This window comes from Lathyrus oleraceus, chromosome 3 (genome assembly GCF_024323335.1).
Source record: "Lathyrus oleraceus cultivar Zhongwan6 chromosome 3, CAAS_Psat_ZW6_1.0, whole genome shotgun sequence".
Taxonomy (NCBI): domain Eukaryota; kingdom Viridiplantae; phylum Streptophyta; class Magnoliopsida; order Fabales; family Fabaceae; genus Lathyrus; species Lathyrus oleraceus.
This window is the reverse complement of record NC_066581.1, coordinates 501,524,877-501,539,092: the sequence shown is the minus strand read 5'-3', so window position 1 is coordinate 501,539,092 and position 14,216 is coordinate 501,524,877.

Genomic DNA, 14,216 nt, shown 5'->3' with positions numbered 1-14,216 from the left:
TAATGTTGATGAAATCATAAGCGGGTAAAGCAAGAACATGGACTTTTTGGCAAATAAGAGAATAATAATCTTGTTTTACTGCAATCATGCCTTGTTGGATCAACGCGGTCATGTCCAGTTTATTTTTACCCGACACCTATGGAGAGTCAGCAAGCGCAACACCAAATCCAAAATGATCGACAATCTGTGTGATCATGCCGCCAACCGAAATGTCGCCTGAAGTAGCTTGACCAACTCTACCTAGGTAGTTAGCTGCAAATGCTGCTATGTTGATAGGAGTTTATGCTACCATACTGTACAGAAAGAACAACTCCCTTTGGGTGGCGACATCGGTGCTATCTCCATGACCAAACATGGTGTACGCCAAAGCCTTATGTGCGTACCTGAAACACCAGTTATGGATAACTGATGCTTTTTCCCCTTTGGAAGCATATTTAGTGTTACCTATTACAGCGGTCCAGAATTCCGCCGGGACAAAAGGATCGGGCACCGTTCCAGGGCCTACGATTGGGAGTTTAGGATACTCCCTAACTCATCCACAAACAATTCCATATCAGTATTAAATAATCGAAAATTCAAAGTACCGTAGTATTCTTTCTCCGTTCCATTCCACCTATTTTTCAGCTTAAATTCAATGGTACTCAAGAAATCAAGAGTAATGCGCGCGAAAGTTGGCGCTTCTAACTGCATGAATTCCAACATTCCTAAGTGTAGCACCTCAAATTTGCACCTCCCATTTTGTATATACATTTTCATTTTAGGTCATTAGCATTGCATTGTTCATTGCATAGTCTATCAAGTCATCAGGCAAGACTGGTCAGGAGGTTCAGTTGTGCAAGGCAACAAGTGCATTTTCTATGGAATCAAAGCCCTAGGGTTGGTACATTGAGTTCATGTGACCCAAGGATCATGTTGAAGTGATTGGTCAAGCATTGAAGGCTCAGAGCTCATCAGTTCATGTGCAAAATCATCTGAAACCCTAAAAAGTCAACAGAAGTCAACTGTCAATTCAACTATGGATTTGGAGGTGGGAAATGGTTAGAGATGCCTCATTCATGTGGGAACAAGTCTCATTTGACATTTCAAACATCAACATTGAAGAATTTGAAGTCAGATCAAGACTTTCCAAAAATAGCAGGTGACCTGTAATTTGAATTTTCCAAAAATGGAAAGGTTTTCAATTCAAGATTACATCATCAAGAAATCTTCAAATGAAATTTTGTCCAACATGAAAGTTGAATATCTTTCTCTCCCATTTCCAAAAAGTCCAAGATCAAGAATTTCTCATGTGTGGTTAAGGAGATATGATCAAAACATGGCAAAGTGTACTTGAAGATTCAAATGAGCATAACTTTCAAACCAAAAGTCCAAATTGGATGGCTCTTTTTGCATTCTTCTCCTTTTGACCTCTAGATTCCAAATCTTGCATTACATGACATGCATTATCATCATATGGACATTTGCTAATTCACTTGATTTTTGGAGGGAAATTTTTAAGTTTAAAATTGGTCAATTATTTGAACATTCTATCATTGCCAATAGCTCCAAAATGGATTTTTAAGTGAAATTAAAGTGAATTCGTGTACTGTTCATGCATGCATACCATGCATAGAGGTGAAATACCAAATTTGCATATGCACCTTATTTCTTGCTAATCCACTTACCATTTGCTTAAACATGATTAAGAGATTGATTAGGAGGAGGTATATAAACCTAAACCTAACTGTTTTCAGCTAAGAACAATCACAAATTTCAGATCTAGAAATTTCTCAAACTTTTTTCTCTCAAATTTTCTTCAAATTTCTTCAAAACAAACCACAATCCATTACTTGATTCATCACCTGGAAGTATCATTGAGCAAGATTGAAGGAAGAGTCAAGAGAATTGGTGCAGTTTTGAAGCATTCTCCAAGCTAGAAGCAACAATGGTGGATTCAGATTTTTGTGAGATCGTGTGCAATTGAGCCTCAATTCTTCCTCCAATTACTTGTACAAGCATTATAGAAGAGATTGGAAGCATCACAAGGCCTTGTATCCATCAAATTCCAAAGCTGCTCTTCAAGAGGTTCTAAATCGATCCTCTTATTTCTCAAATTCATTTTGCTATTGTTGTAGATCTTGTGATGCTGGTTAATCTGAGCTTTAAATCATTGAATTCCATGCATAATTGAGTGAGATACGATTGTTTAAAGTTTTGGTGATGAAACTTATTCTCTTCGATCCATGCGTATTTGTTGATTTCTTGATGAATTAGTTATGGATTATTGTTGTATGTTGAAAGATCTACGCGTTGGTATGCTCATTTTCAAAATCTGGGAAATTTGTTCTTGAGTGTTGATGAACACTCACTGTTCATACTGCACGCATTTGAAGAAGATGATGCTTTACATTAGGCCATGTTTTTTGATCTTTCTGGAACGCTTTTACGTGACTGCATGTGTTTTAGTTAGGGTTATCGTATGATTGGTCCACTTCATTGCGTGCGTGGCATTCTGATTGGTGCATATCCATTTGACCAAGCCACGAAGGCTTTGACCGTGCCACTAGGAAAAGTGAAACGCATCGTTTCACAGGCCAAGGCGCGCGTGTTTGATTTTGTCTGCTGTTCGATTCCGGCTTGTGACAATTTTCAAATGCTTCATGATATTTTCTCATTTCCCTCCATTCATTCATATGCTATGCTTCATACATTTTTTTATTTTTCATCAACTTCACAAATTCATATCTAATTGAATAATGCTCCAAAAAATATGAGGTTTTTTGCATCATGTTGCATTTTTTGTCTAGTATTTTATGAACATTTTTCCATAAATTGTGCATGGCTGGAAATTGTTTTTGTGCTAGAGACTTGAACACATGTCCATTTTGTACCTTGCCTTGATCATACTTTTGTGAAATGCTGAGATTTTATCCAATGCTCATGAAATTTTGCATGCTATAACTAGACTCATTGCTTGAAATTATGGTGTTGATTTGGCATTTTTATCTTTCACCATTGCTGTTTTAGGATCATGCTAAGTTAGGTGTGACAATTTGTGTCACACCTTGTGATGTGCCACTTGATTGATGTATTTGCCATGCCAAATGATATCCAATTGCCTTGATTTTTTGTATGAGGCATGTTATAGATGTTGTGATTGATCATCATTTTTGTTAGAATTTTTGGGATCATTTCTGATTTAATTGAGATTTTTCATTCTGGATGGTCACATGCGAGCTTTTAAATTGCCTTGAACTTCATTTGATTGTGAAATGCTTATTTTTTATCCAATGAATGTGAAACTTTTCACACTAGTTCTAGACATGTTGAATGTTGTTTTGGATTTGGTTTGAGGTTTTTACCATGATTCATTTCTGTTTTGTGCCTATGCTAAGTTGGTGTGACAATTTGTGTCACACATGTGCTTGTTGTGTGTGCCTTGACTTATGCAATGTGATTACCATGCCTAATGTTGTCCAATGACTCTAATTTTTTGTGTGATGATCATGTTGTATGTTCTGTTTACTCATGAATTTTGCCAAGATTATTTGAGTCATTTATGATTTAATGTGCATTTATTGCTTCTGATGTCACAATGTGGTCACGACTTGCATACCTTGCCATGTTTGGTTCATGAAATACTTTTGGTTAATGATATTGATAGGGGACTTTTTGGATTGTGTTCTTGATTGATTGAAGTTGCTTCATGTTAAATTTCATATTCTGTTTTGAATTTTTCCCCATCTTTGACCCTAGGCCTTGACCTAGTGGTTTGTGACTCACAGTTGAGCTTTGATTTCAGGTTTACACATCCAAGCCCATAGTTGATGATGCTTCCTCACTTGAGAATTGATGTTTGCTCTAGATGTTGGCTAACCTTGAATTGTTTTGTAGGCTTTGAGACCAAGTGGCTTAATAGCTTGTGCCTTGCTCACTATTGCATTGCTTGCTTATTTGTCTGATTGTGTGATTGACTGTCTGTCTGATTGTTTGACTTGTATACTGATTGGGTTAGATTTTTTTCAGGTGCATAAGTTGCTTTGAGTTCTTTTGAACTTGCTTTTGCTTTGCTTGGTTGCTTAACCACTGAGGTATAACTCTCTGACTTCATGTAGTCTGGAAGACCTGTCCTGTTATGGGGGCAGGCACCTGTCTGAAGCCCTCCTTAAGAGGCAATGCTTGTGTTTGTTTATCTTTGTGTCAAGCAGGAAAAGCCCTTTGATAAGGCAATTGGCAGATAAAAGAGATGTGTAGTCCATCTCCTGCTATTCAGTGTGTCATCCACTTTCCTCACACACCTTGTGTTGATGCATTGTGGATAATAGCCCAAGATCTTTGTTGTGTCAGTCATGTGGAGTAGAGTCCCACATTCTGGACTCCCACACTTTCATTTGTCTGAAGCTCTCCCAGTCCAGGGATAATAGCTGTGAAGTCTTATCTTCACTTCCTATTTCATCTGCTTCACCCTAACTCTCAATGTTAGGGTTAAGAGCTAACATCACCCTGTTACAGTGGCTTGTTTGTCGAGGTTGACATGACCCCTTGACTAAAGCCTAGCCTTGTGTGAGCCCACTTTGTTTGTATATAGTGTGTGCTAATTGTGTGTATGTTTGCTTTGCCTGTGCTATTTAGGATAGCTTGCTCCCTGTGCAAGTTAGATAGAAACCTTAACTTAGGGATCGTATGCATGACAACTTCTAGGCTCGAGTCGTAGTCTCCCTAGTAGTTTGTGTCTCCCTTTGTATCTGGTTAGGCTAGTCCTTTTTCCCTGTGTAGGGGAACTATGTCGCCCTGATCCTCATACCAGATGAGGTACGTAGGCAGGAGATGAGCTGATCTCTCCGGGCGCCCTTTTTGTTTTAGTCTCTTTGTGTTGAGTTGGAGTCTGACATAAGTCCAGCGATTGGCAGTTGGTTTCCTGTGTCTTGCTTGCTTGTTGGAGTCTGACATAAGTCCAGCGATTGGCATTTGGTTTCCATGTTTGCCTGTTTGCGTGGAGTCTGACGTAAGTCCAGCGATTGGCAGTCGGTTTCCTGTGTGGTTTTGTTTGGCGTGCGTTAGCCGAGCTACGAGTGCTCTGATTCTTCTCCAGTCAGAGAAGATACGTATGCATAGGATGCGACATCCTAGCGAGCACGTTTCCCCCCGTCCCAAACTACGTCGACTCTGATGTCTGTGCCTGACAGACTACGTAGGCCCAGGATGCGATATCCTGCCGAGTTAGTTTCTTTTGTCGTTTCTGTGTCTCTTTCCAGCCTTGTGTGTGTCTGAGCAGTGTTTAGCAACCTTTATCCTTTCTTTTGAGCGTGGATCCCGTCGAGTAGGACGAATGCGTAGGGGTGCTAATACCTTCCCTTCGCATAACCGACTCCCGATCCCATCTCTCTTTGGTCGCGAAACCATGTCTTTTCCAGGTTTACTTCGAGCGTTTCCTTTCCTTCCTTTTGGATAAATAACGCACGGTGGCGGCTCTGTTGTTTTATTTTCCCGCCTGTTTTTCGCGTAATGCGACACTAAGCTGTGGAACATACGGTGAACCTTAGCTTGCAATCCTAATTCCTACAAAATGCCATTACAGATGTTCCTGGTGGGGGTTAATTTTCTTTTAAGATGAACCGCATACCTCTTTTGGTGCTCCAAGTTTTCGAACACAATGTCGTGCTCATTCGGGGTTCTTCTCGCCCTTTGACGTGGTCGGGATGATTCGGCCACATTTTTGCTTTTGTCTACTCAGCGAGACATGTTCTTACCTGCACACAACAAAAAGAAACTAGAAATTGAAAATAGAGATTAGGCAAAAATATTACCGTAGGAAGGTAGAGGATGGAAAATGGAAGAACTTTTGTGAAGACGGATAAAGATATGATGGAGTTATGAGGTGAAAGTATGGAGCTTTAAGTGAGAAAAATGGAGGTTTTTAGGTATTTTTGAGAAAAAGAAAGATGGAAGTGAGAGAATAGGTAAGATAAGAGGTTAATGAGGAGAGAATGGGTTATAAAATGGATTTAGTGGGGGAAATTTGGTGGTGGGCCCAAGTGTCAATGGTAAAATAATTTGAAAAAAATTACACTGCGCTTGTTGACACAGCCGTGTCAGCTGACACGGGCGACCGTGTCAGTGCACAAGACCTCCTTGACACGGGCCATGTCCTTCCAAATAACAGCTTCTCCACACATGGGCTGACACGGGCCGTGTCACCTAACACGGGCACCCGTGTCAGGCCCCTAGAAACCCCCTTCCTGAACACTTCCTGACACGGGCACCCGTGTCAGGCCCCTGATTTTTCAATTTCCTTCATTGCTTTCACGAGCTGTGCCAGGCTTTTGCTTCCGAATTTTCCAGAGACTTTTTGCACACGAAATTTTTAACTCCTCTAGCAAACATTATTCACACCTACAAGTAAATAACACACAACCAAACAAATAAAATAATTAGACACAAAAGTGTGGGTTGCCTCCCACGTAGCACTTCGTTTAACGTTGCTTGGCTCGACGGTTGTGCATCTTATCAGACAAGATGAACAACATCAATTTGGCAACCTTCTTGCTCCACATTGTAAGGTTTCAATCTTTGGCCATTCACTTTAAAAATGTCCCCATTGGATGGATTTTTTATTTCGATTGCTCCACGGGGATATACCTTGTGTACCATAAACGGACCCGACCATTTCGATCTCAGTTTTCCCGAGAACAACTTCATCCTTGAATTAAACAATAGTACCATTTGTCCTTCCCAAAATTCCTTCCTTTGGATCCTTCTATCATGCCATTTCTTTGTTTGATCTTTGTAGATTTTGGCATTTTCATATGCCCGGTTCCTAAATTCTTCTAACTCATGGAGTTGAAGGATTCAGGATTCTCCCGCTTTCACAAGATCCAAGTTAAGGAATTTTGAAGCCCACAAAGCTTTGTGTTCAAGTTCTAAGGATAAGTGGCATGCCTTACCATATACCAATTGATAAGGGGACATACCAATCGGTGTTTTGAAAGCAGTTTGGTATGCCCAAAGCGCATCATCAAGCTTACTTGCCCAATCTTTACGAGAAGCGTTAACCGTCTTTTCCATGATTTGTTTCAGCTGCCTATTCGACACTTCAACTTGACCACTTGTTTGCGGGTGGTACGGAGTGGCTATCCGATGTTTTACATTATACTTCAAGAGTAGCTTCTCCATTAGGTGATTTAAGAAGTGAGTTCCTTCATCACTCATTAGAGCTCTTGGCACTCCAAACCTGACAAATATGTTTTCTTTCAGAAACTTGACTACCACTTTTGCATCATTCGTTGGTAGAGCAACTGCTTCTACCCACTTGGATACATAATCCACCGCCACCAAAATGTAATTCTTTCCAAATGAAGGTGGAAATGGTCCCATAAAGTCAATACCCCAAACATCAAAGAGTTCAACTTCCAACATGGGGTTTTACAACATCTGATTTCTTTTCGAGATGTTTCCCATCCTTTGACACTTATCGCACTCTTTGATTACTTGTTAAGCATCTTTGAAAAGTCTAGGCCAGTATAAGCCTGACTGGAGGACTTTGGCGGCGGTTCTATCACCACTAAAGTGTCCACCATAGTCAGAGTCATGAGATGCTTTCAGGACATCTCTCTGTTCTTCTTCGTGAACACATCTTCTGGCCACCCCGTCTACTCCTTTCTTGTACAAGAAGGGGTCATCCCACAAGTAAAACCTGCAATCATGCACAAACTTTTTCTTTCGGTTAGAGTCAAATTCGCTAGGGATCACCCCGCCTACTAGATAGTTCGTGTAGTCTGCGAACCATGGCATTCCAATAACCGCAAGGATGTGTTCGTCAATAAACTCATCATTTATTGGACGTTTTTCCTCATTCTCCTCTATGGGGGACATCCAAGAGAGGTGATCTGCCACAGTATTTTCACACCCTCTTTTGTCACGAATTTCCACATCAAACTCTTGGAAATGTCAGATCCATCTCAATAGTCTTTGCTTAGAGTCCTGCTTAGCAAATAAATACTTCAAAGCAGCATGGTCAGTATAAACAATGACTCTAGAACCCAACAGATATTGCCTGAATTTATTAAAGGCATAGACCACCGCTAGCAAATCCTTCTCGGTAGTCGCGTAGTTCATCTGTGCAGGGTTCAAAACATGAATAACATAATATATGACATGCAACCGTTTATCTCTACGTTGCCCAAGAACTGCTCCCACTGCAATGTGTAATACCCCAAAATTTACCCTTCATTTTTTTCTTGGAAGCATGGGATTATGTTTCACACTTCATTAGCATCATACTAGGTCATACTCATTACATACTGCATTAGTGACTGGTAAATCAGGTTTTGATTGATCACACCTTAACAGAAGGAGCCCACACAAAGCAAGATTGAAAATTGGACTTCATTCTCTAAGTATACAAGTCTCAAGGGTCTCAGGGGGCTCCAGGTATCTTATTGTGTTCCTCAGTTCATCAGTGAAGGATTCAGAGCTATCAGAGTGTTCATCTGGATTTAATCAGGAGATTAGGGTTTCATGGCTACCTGCGGCAGGAAATGTTTGGTTGGAAGTAGAGGAGCTTATCCATGTCATGATTGGAGAGGCATCTTATCCTAGGAAGACTCATATTTATCTCAGAAAGATCCATTGGCAAGCAGTACAATCAGTTCCCGATCAATTTTGCCCTAAAATTAGGGTTTGGTATAAAATCAGTTTATTTCTGATTCTTTGGGTGAAACTCTTCTCCATGGCCCTCCATATGTCCACAAGGGTCTACATACAAAAAAATCAACTTTTTATTTGAGCCAGAAGTGCTTCAATTGATCACTGGAATCGGGAATCAGACAATTTGGGAAAAGTCAATTGTGGGGCCAGAAAAGTCAACTCTTAACTTTTTGAGAGTGGAATCTCCAAATTCATGCCTAGGGGAGCCTACATGTGAAATTTGATCAAGGTTGGATCATGGATTCATCATTTAATCAGGAATTGGAAAAGTTACTTAATTTGGAAATGGTTGACTTTCCATTTAGGGCAAGTTTTTGTGATTTTTGTACTCACTTTAAGCCCATTTTCCATCAAGGTAAAAGCTCCATTTGAAAATTTCTCCAGCATGAAAGTTGTTCCTCTTGTTCCAAGCTTTCTAGAAATATAAAGTTTGCTCCATTTGGATCAAAATTGAGAAAGTTATGCTTGGTCAAAGTAGGGCATATTTTTAGGACACTTAGAAAATTTCTAAGTCTAAAAATGTTTAAAGTTTGTCAAAGCTTCTTGGCCAGTTTTCTTGCACTTCAAGGCACCATATGAAAATATTTTATTCACAAAAATTATACCTTGTCAGGTCCTCTTTCACCTCCCTTTGGAGTCATCTCTTTTGGATCCATGGTTTGAGAGATGCATTCATTTAAAGTTGGCACCATGACTTGAAATTTCTAGGCAGATTTTATGCCTAGCTTGCCCAACCAATCATGCCATGGTGTGACATGAACTTGAGGCCCATTTTTCACCTTCTTCCACTCATTATTTCCACCCATGCTCAACATGAAACATGACATAATCCATGATATCATTCTACTGTTTGCATTATCTCATCAATTGGTGGTTTGTTCATCAAATTATGTAGCCACAAAGTCACCAATTTGAATTGTTTTTCTTGCTTGCCAAACCAGACCAAGTCATGCTGCACAAACCAAGCAAATGTTTTATTTTCCTCCTTTGGCCATGCACCACATTTCCATTCACTTAGAAGTTTGCCAAAATAAGAAACTCACGTGCCCTCTTTCCAATTCCTCATACACCTCACCAAATGCACATCATTTGCTCATGGATAAACATCATTTCAGAGCCCATTAAGAAATGTTTGACCCACCATATTTAAGCTGAAAAACCCTAAACATGAGAAAGAGCCATTGGAATTTTCGAGCAAGCAAAGGCAAGGTCACAAGTCATATTTCATTTCTCATCAAGTTCTTGAAGTGAGGTTCTTGAAGCACCAAGGCAACACCATTTCCTTCTAGCCTCTCCACAATCAAGAAGCAGTGGACTAGACTTCCACTAGGTAACACTTGTGTTCCTTTTCCATGGCCATCTATTGATACATCCGTGCTTGCTTCATTACTGTTTACCATGTTAATCATATGCCTATGCTTATTTCTGAAGCCCTCAGCATGAGGCATTGTTCATGGTTTGATTTATGCTGTTGATTTTTGCTCATGTCCGTGTTCATATTGATACTTTATTGTCAACTTTTCTCCATAAATAAGCCACCATTTCACCTAAAATAAGTTACCACGTTAATCTTCACATTTTGTACTTGAGATCTGGGTTTTATTTCATGATTTTTGATGCATTATAGCGTGCACATTTTTGAGTTGAAGTTGAGCAGAACACACTGTTTTCTGCGTTTGCATGAGCATGGCTAGGGTTTTTTTGGCCCAATGAAAAAGATGATTGCGTGTCATCTTGAGAGCCGTTGGATCTAGCTTGTATGTTTTAATCCTGGCCATCCGTCTTTTTTTTTGTCTTGTAGTGACTTCTATTTTATTTCAATTAATTCATGTACTAATTTTCATTATTTTTAAAATCTTTTTGGGGGATGATGATGTCTTGACCCCACCTTACTTAGTTTAATTTTTCATAATTTTCTTGATCAATTTGCTATTTATTTGATATTGTTTAAGTTGGCTCGAATTTTCAGTTGACTCTTTTACAATCAATGTTTGATTTAGGGATTGCTTATGGAAATTGAAGAGATCTTTTGATCCTCCCTTATTCATCTCATATGCCATGTATTAGAGGCCTTTTATCTTGATTTTATTTGATCCTTACCTCATTTCTTGATTTAATTATTTCAATGGACCTTTTTGTGCATCTTTTCATTTGTCTGATTCATCTGTTATCTGTTATATTTGTTTCTTTCATCCATGCTTACTATTGCTTGAATGATTAACATGTTCATACATCCCATGCCTTGTTTAATGCTTCTTTATTTCATTCTTTGATTCTTTGATTTGATTATATACCTGTTTACTTATCTGATTTGATTGATAACTGTTGCCTACTTGTATGATGATTGAGGCATATATTCTTATTGTTTGATTGCTATGAACCATCCCCATTCATAACAAATGTACCCCTATCCCATAAAGTGTATAATATTGTGTTCTTTCATTCTTTATTCTCCTGTTAATACAAGAATTAAAACGAACATCCAATAATCATTTCAAAACAAGATCAAAAGCTCGATCCAACGTAGAGTAATCATTTTCAAATCTTAACAGAACCATCACACATTCATCCATCCTCTTGTAAGTTGATTGCCTTAGGCATCGCCATCTACCTGTAAGTCGATTGCCTCAGGCATCGCCATCTACCCTTATCCGTGGCTCCACTCCTTGCTCCGTTCGTCGACTCTTGTTCCGTTTAGGTAGCACCCATTAGGTAGAACCCTTTGTATGATAACATAGGTAGGATTCCCTTATTCTTTGCATGCTAACATTAGGTAGATGTTCCCCTCTGTAAATCCTAACACATAGGTCCACATTTCATGAAAATTCTGGGGCAGAGCTTCCCCACTTTTAGACCTTCCGTGCATCTCCGATCTTGTGGCATGTCAATCCGTTCTATTGCAAAGAGGTAACTGCCTAAGACTCGATTCAGCGAGCTGCGACACCTACTGCTAGGACGTTGAACACATTGCCTACTTTCCTTTGACACAGCTGGTGTCCCTTTTTGTAAGTCCATGTTCAGATGGCAATCCTTAACCCCTAGTTAGTCGAACTACGACAACTCTGATTCTCATGTTCAGATGAGATACATAGGCACGAGACGCGATGTCTTGTCGTGTTTTGACTGACGACTAACAACTAATCCTTGCTTGCTTTCGCCCTTGCTGCGATTCTTTTCTCTTGCCCTCGTTGCGATCGAGACCTTCCCTTTCTCTTGCCCTAGTTACAATCGAGACCCTTGTTCCCATAGTTTGCTGAACTACGTTTTGCTCTGATTCTCATTCCAGATGAGATACGTAGGCATAAGACGCAATGTCTTATCGAGCACACTTCTCTTTCGCCCATAGGTAGCCGAGCTACGAAGACTCTGATTCTCATACTCAGGTGAGATACGTAGGTAGTGGATGCGACATCCTTACGAGTCATCATTTTCTTTTGACCTTCTTTTAGAAGATAGTACCTTAGATATACCTACACCCTTTAGACTAGAACAACAAGAGTGGATCCCGTAGAGTACTACAGATGCGTAGGGGTGCTAATACCTTCCCTTTGCATAATCGACTCCTGAACCCTAGATTTGGTTGTGAGACCTTGTCTTTTCCTCTCTTCAGGTTTTCTTCGATCGTTTCCTTTCCCTCCTTTGGGATAAATAAAGAACGGTGGCGGCTCTTCTGTTCTTTTTCCCACCGGTTGTTTTTCGCTGTTGCGACAGCTGGCGACTCTGCTGGGGACTGATTTCCCTATGCGAGTCCCTCCTAGCTTTTGTGAGTTTCTTGTTTGTTGGGTGTTTATTCTTTTGTACAGTTATTTACTTTCAGCATTTATCTGCTTTATCTTATTGCATTGTGTACATATGATTGATGTATCTATTGGGTTGGTTGTTTGTTAGGGTGGGTTGTTTTATGAGAGATAAGCCCACTACCCAGGCTTGAGCGTACACACAGGTTTTAGAGTGGATAGTCATGAGGCTTGCATAGCATGTTGCTATGTTAAGTCATTCATGAGATCCACACCCAGACGAGGTTTCTTTTGGATATATTCTGTCCCACGGGTGTTCCGTAACGACAGGATGTTCCTTTAGAAATCGTCGACTCTGGTGACCATTTCCCGAGGACTCAGTCAAGGCACTACTCCGAGACACGATTATGTTAGCTCTGGTGGGCACATTTTCGCTGCTCAACCCGAGGACCCAAGGCTGGGAACTTGCTTTTAGGATGTCCTGTTGAGGGAAGTCAGTGGAGGTCTTTTGTCTCGTAATAATACCAAACCTCAGTGGTAAACGTATTATTCTCGACTGAAGGGCTAGAAGCTGACAAACTTCTGTTCTTAGAACCTACCAGTGAGGGGCGGGCTAAATTCAGGAAACCTTAACCTTCAACTAACCCGGTTTTCTGGTATTCTTGTTGGAGCAGAACTTTGATCTCTTATATGTTCCTCAGTGGTTTTCTCTTCAGACAGTGCAACCTGACAGTTGTTCAAGCAGATACAGCAATCCTGATTCCCATGTCACTACATTGCATCACATCATTTTTCATTCACATCATTTAACACATGTTTATCTATTACTAGGGGTTTATATCTTCTTCTTGATTCTAGTCGGGGTTTTCTGGTTCTCCTAAGATGGATATTGGCAGAAAAAGACATGTCGCCTACAAATTTCCTGTGGTTTGTTTGGATCCCATTCAACAGCTGATAAAGTTAATGGATCATGATTCTCTAGAAAGATTCCGGAAGGATTACAGGTTGATTCTAAGTTTCGTTACGGTTCTCCCCAAAGACCAACACGATGCTCTCTTTACATTGCTGAAGTTCTATGACCCTCCATTGAGGTGTTTTACATTCTCAGATTATATCTTGGTCCCTACTTTGGAGGCGATTGCCAGTTTTCTCAGAGTTCCTATCGAGTCGCAGTTGCTATTCTACAGTTCCGAGTTTCTGCCCGATTTCAGCATGGTTGCTTCAGCCACATATTTGGGGAAATCAATCTTGGAGTCTAATATGTGTCAGAAAGGAGGAGTCAGTGGTTCTCATCTGAGTTTCTTAGTGGGAGAAGCCAAGAAGAAGCTTGAATATGGTGATTGGAGGTGTTTCAATGCTGTATTGGCTCTTTATGTATACGGGATTGTATTGTTCCCTAATGTTGCAAAATTTGTGGACGTAGACGCAATACGCCTTTTCGTGTTGGGAAATCCAGTGCCAACGTTGCTGGGAGATTTCTTTCATTCAGTGCATCATAGGAATGAGAATAGGAAAGGAGGATTGGTGAATTGTTGTGCACCCTTCTTTCATAAGTGGTTCAGTTCTCACCTACCCAAGTCGGGAGCGTTCGTTGATTTCAAGGACTCGCTGAGTTGGTCGACGAAGAAGATGGGGATAGTGATTGCGACATTGGCAACTGGGTGCGTCCAAGGGTCCCGGGTGAAGTTCTCCGCAATTGGTCTTCCGAAGAGATTATCAAAGTCACTCTTCTTGAAGAGTAATTTCCTTTGTTTATTTCTGCATATCCAAGTCCTACGTTCCGCCCAGGGCGTA